Here is a 5541-nt window from a genome sequence, read left to right as displayed (position 1 = left end):
ATTTAAGATGGAACTGAGTGTATATTTCCCTGATTTACAATTGACTAAAACGAGTTCTTGTAGTGGGCAGATCCAGGTGTTGATGAGTTAGGGCGGGATTCGCCAAGAGCTATTTTTGTTGTCGACAATAAACGAACTTTTTAACTTATATAAGCTTCATTTCCATCCATCTCTTGTTGCTTAATTGGTTGGAGGTTGTTAATTCACATTGGAAGTTCGGAGTTCGAATCTCTTCCAAAACAAATTTTAGTGCAATATTTTTATTTCTACCCTTTTTACCAAAATTAATGAAATATGGAGAGGAATCAAACCCGACATCTCTCTTTAGCATTATGGAGAGATAAATCATTGTGGCACTTGCTAAATTTCAAATTTTACTTGAACAGAATAATATAAGTTAAGTTTAGCCGAATGAATATTACCTCCTTCCTTATAGTGATTTTTTGGGTATGTAGACGTGAATGAAATTGCAAAAATGGGTATCTAAAAATATGACTTGAATTACTATGAATTATTTTTCAAATAATGTAAAGATTACTCTTCCTTTGAATTATGCAAAACTCGGCCACAATATCATTTGGTAAATATTGTTAAAATGTATAATAGATTAATATATGCTCATTTTGAACAAATAATTGTTATATTTAAATTTCAGACCATGTTTCATTTCCTTTTTTTTTTTTTCAAAATACATTTTTTTTTCAACCACACATTCTTCAAAAAAATAATATTACACACAAATTCAAATTTATTCTTTATTTTTAATAACAATTTCTCAATTAAATCACTATTGCAAAATGCATTTTGTAGAAAAAAGAGCATCAAACTGGCTCGTAATATTTTATTGTGACGACGATTGACGGCCGTCCGTGCGGACTTAAAATCCTATGTTTGCCATTGCAGTTCTAGAGTTTGGTTTAAAAACATAATTGACTTTGCTATTGACTTAATGAAGACTGAATTGCTGATTTTCAAGATCAACTTGTGATACGATGGCATAAAAATAAGATAATGGTGATAAAAATAGTAAATTATAGAATCCGGTTACTATTTTTTTTATAATAAAGCTCAATAAATATAATTATGTGTATACATGTAATATAATATTACTCAGGACAGTCTCGTCTCTTTAAATTTAATTAATACAATATGCTGCATAATCATTTGTTAAATTTATTTTAAAAAATCTTTTTATGTATATTTACTAATGACATTACATATTTCTAAAATAAAATAAAATCTTTTTTTTTAATTTTATTTGAGCAACAAATTATTCTTAAGTAAGTATCAGAGGGCAATTGCATGGTCACAATATCATCATGAATTAGGTGTCATTTACTCATATATTTTTCTTCTTGACTTTTCCAATCATACCCATAATGGAACTCATATTAATACTCGGAAGCCAAGACTCATGTCATTTCTTATGTTTTACTATTCAAAAAAGATTAAGTGAAATTTTTTCCTTTTGCTTTTTTTATTTATTTTATTTGTTCTATATAATTAACTAAAGCATATATAAAACTTTTTCCAGCAGCCCAAGTTTGGGCTCCATTTTAATGAGATTTTGGAGAAAATTATATTTTGAAATAGTAACATTTTGGCCAATCTTCAATCACCTACACATAGATAAGCTTGTCAATGAAAACGATTTTTAATTGTATATAACATAGTTTTAGTAAGACGGAGCTTTTAGAAAACTGGAATCATTGAAATAATTTTTTTGTAGGAGAGGGTAAAGAAGCTATAATTGAAAATGCTTCAAAAGACATTTGCTAGATAAAATGATAAAAGAGAAGATTGGTATGATTTGATTAATACTCTTGGAACATTTTGGATTTTTCGATAATTTTTAGGATATTTTGTAAGGTTTATAAGAATTTTAAGAGCCCTTTATGGTACTATTTTTTTAAAAATGAAAGATTAGCTTAGTGAAAGTGATATTATGCTATAAAATTATGTCTGGGTCATTGAAAATGCTACCAAGAAATGAAGGTTCGAGACAGAAATGCAAATTAGAGTAAAGATTGAGGACCACAACTGAAATTCTCCTCTGTAAAATCTTCATTCTATTTGAATATCAGTGTAACTATCAAACTAATAATTATACAATGGAAGACTAAAATTTGTAGAAGACTAGGTAAAATGGCCTTGTTGAATTAAGACATTCAAACTTAGCTTTTAATATGAGCTATAGTAACTCATTGACCAAACTCAAATTCATTAATGGCGACTTCCCTTGTCATTTAAGAAATTTGCCTTACTTGCAATTGATCAATTCATTTCAATTTTCAAGTGTACTGTCAATTTAAACAGGAAATAATTTAATACGCTTGCATAACTTTGAAACACATAAATAAACAACTTTTTGAAGTGAGCTAATAGCCATTATGAGTCGAAAATGTTTTCGATTTGGTTCGTGTAATTGTCTCAACTTATGTAAAAGGATAAATGACTTGTCATATTTAATCCAGTCTCTCTTTTAAATTACGCATCAGGAACAAATCGAGTTCAAGTTTTGACAAATTTTATTTGATACTTGTAAAATAGGATTGAACATAGAGTGCATTTGATTATCAATATTTTATATGAAAAATGTCATTTTTTTCACCCTAATTCCTACTTTTGTATTGTTTAATTGATTTTTTTTCCATAAAATATATTTTCATACTTTTGTTCATGAGACCATAATTTGCTTGAAAATAAGAAAAATATTTTCTTTAGTGAGAATATATTTTTATTTTCTAGGTAATTCACTTCCTCTTTCTTTCTTTCATACCTATCAATAAAAAAAGGACAAATAAAATATTTTCTAGGTTGAAAATAAAATTAATCAAACATATTTAATTGACAATTTTCATGAAAGTAATTTCGTCTAGAATTTATTTTCTTTTCATGTAAATTTCATACTTGCAATTAAACACACGACTCAATCTAGCCAACTCGCATTCCCTATTCCAACATATGGTCTCTAGCATGCACATACATTTAAGTCGATAACCGTGTTACTTAAACTGAATTATGTATATTTGGGTTCACCTAGAAAAAAACAAAAGTTGAAATCAAACCATCCACAAGTCACAAAATGCTCATTTACTATGGTGCTAATCAAAAAGTTAAGTAGGCGAGTCAACAAAAACATGAACAAAAAAATGATTTATTCCAAAAGAAGTAGCTAATTTGCCTTCTTATTTGAGTGTCGAGAGTAGTTCGCTGCTGCTGAATGCCTGTCTTCTGCCATCTTTGCCCGCACCTCATCCCTCTCCTTAAAGTACCTGTCGAAGGCCGTCGGATTGAAATGGGGAAGTAGAAAACCGAACAAATTGATAGAGAAATACGTTAGATTTGCCATTGGTAGCGCCCTTCTGAATCAATGCCATGCAACATCCTCTATACGAGCAAAATGTATGTCAATTAACTTTTAGAAGTTTTGCAAATTGCCTACAGCCCATATAATGAGAGAACCTCCAAATATTGTTGATTCGGTGACAAACCCACAAAATAAAACACGCCTACAACTGAACTTTTGGGCTTTTGGCAAAATTTCTAAATCATTTATAAATGATTAGACTCCATTCTCAAACACACATTCTAATGGTTATCTCTATTTATATTTTAAGGACCCGTTTGACATAACTTCTAAAGCTTAAGTCAGTAAGTGGGCTGCTGATAAATGTTGGTGACCCAAAGTCCAGTGCAGACATCTGCCAACACTATGCCTTCATTGGATCTGCCCCAAGTCAAACGGGCCCTAAACTGATTATGAATTCTTTCCAAACACCTGTTACTACCTCAGACACATTATTTTGCAATTTAGTCTACAAATCAGCAATATTTGGATGATCTCTTATGATTTAGATTGTTGGCAAATTTTAATGTCAAGAGTTGTGAATTTTCACAGTTCCTTCAAGTTGGATACTAAACTAAAACTAAATTTTTTTGGTGCTTCGTTATATTATCTAGGTTCATTAGTTTGACTAATGAAAAAAATGACTGTATGGTCTCCTAATAAGCAGATAACCAAATTGTCGTGTGGATAAAGCAACCAACATAAAACAAAGTTCGTGACTTGATCTCGATTAATTAATACTAAATTCGATAAAAATGTCAACCTAAGATCAAAAATTACCTGTTGCAGGATTTGCAGGCAAGGTTTTGTTAATCCAAACATCCTTAATCCGATCAAGATCAACAAAAATCCTCCAAACAGTGTAAAGTAAAGGGACGAGTGCTCTCATAGGAGGCAAACACAACGACAACCCACTTATGATGTTTCTGTGAGTATTTGAAAAGATAGAAAGAACAAACGAGGTGTGGCTAATCGAACAGCATGTTTATCTCTGTTAAGATTTGGAGTCCATCTTAACAAGGTCAATCTTTTGAAGAGGAGTAACCCAAGATCTTTTTAAGTTGGTCAATATTTCGGTATTTAGCCGATGTAGGATTTTTATCCCTTAACACGCCCCGGCTAGATGGTGGCTCGTTTGAGCAGACCAATCTTGCAATCCATTGCTTATTAATTGAGACTTACAATCGGATCAAATTGCTCGTTGGAGTTTAATGGACTCTGATACCATGTTAAGATTTGTGGTTCATCTTAATAAGGTCAACTTTGTCTAGGAGTGATTCAAGATTTCTTTAAGTTGGTTAACATTTTGGTATTTAATCGATGTGAGATTTTTATCCCTTAACAATCTCCTCTAGCAAGTCTACCTAAAATATAAGCCAATGGGAAAAAAAGGGCCAACACTTGTTCCGACAATTACATAGAACCAAAAAAAGCAACTGCCTTGGAATATTTCATGTGATTCCGATGTTTTTCCATTTGCTGGAAAGGCTAAATAGGAAAGCAAGATAATATACATAGTGACAAAGGCTAGGAATGTTGGAAATATGGTTTACACACAATAGGAGAAGAAACAAAGAACTAAAACAACAATGTGAAAAAGATGACAGAAGCTTGAACACGTAATCGTTGCTCTCAAACGATGTTTGCTCCCTCTCGAATTAAATACGATGCTTAAAGGGATTTTGACAAATGATTTGCAGACCGCATAGATCAACAAATGGCAATGCCTTCAAATGCCTTTGCAACCTCAAGCCATTCTAGCCTATGCGAGCAGACCACATAGATTAACAAACAACAATGCCTTTAAGTGCCTTTGCAACCACAAGCCATTCTAGCCTATGCGGTCGCATTGGCCAATATTCTGGCCTTCATTTCTCATTTGTCATTCCACATGCATTTTATTGATTTTGAAAATAATATACAACAATCCTCCACTTGTTCAATTTCAAAATCTCACATTCAAAATATACAATACTCATGTATAAGGATTAAATATCTTTCAATTTCAAACAAAGCAAAATTGGAACTAAAGGTAGCACTAAGCTTTGAACCAATTATTCCATGTGACAATACCTGTAAGAACACACGCAAGTATTATGCTTTCTCAAGTTTTTCAAACTCTCTTGGCACTAATATAGCTTTGCACTCATCCTTTTCGACAAACTTTTAAGAGAAAAAATATAACTCTCTAT

The 5541-nt window shown here is 31.4% G+C and overlaps 1 pseudogene; it reads right to left on the bottom strand.

Moving 5' to 3' along the window:
* Positions 1–3175: 3175 nt before the first annotated feature.
* Positions 3176–5179, bottom strand: LOC111380950 (annotated as a pseudogene).
* Between the last annotated feature and the right edge of the window lie 362 nt (positions 5180–5541).

Source organism: Olea europaea, unplaced genomic scaffold (assembly GCF_002742605.1).
Source record: "Olea europaea var. sylvestris unplaced genomic scaffold, O_europaea_v1 scaffold2235, whole genome shotgun sequence".
Taxonomy (NCBI): domain Eukaryota; kingdom Viridiplantae; phylum Streptophyta; class Magnoliopsida; order Lamiales; family Oleaceae; genus Olea; species Olea europaea.
Note: the sequence above shows the minus strand (reverse complement) of the source record. Positions and strands in the feature narration are given on the sequence as shown.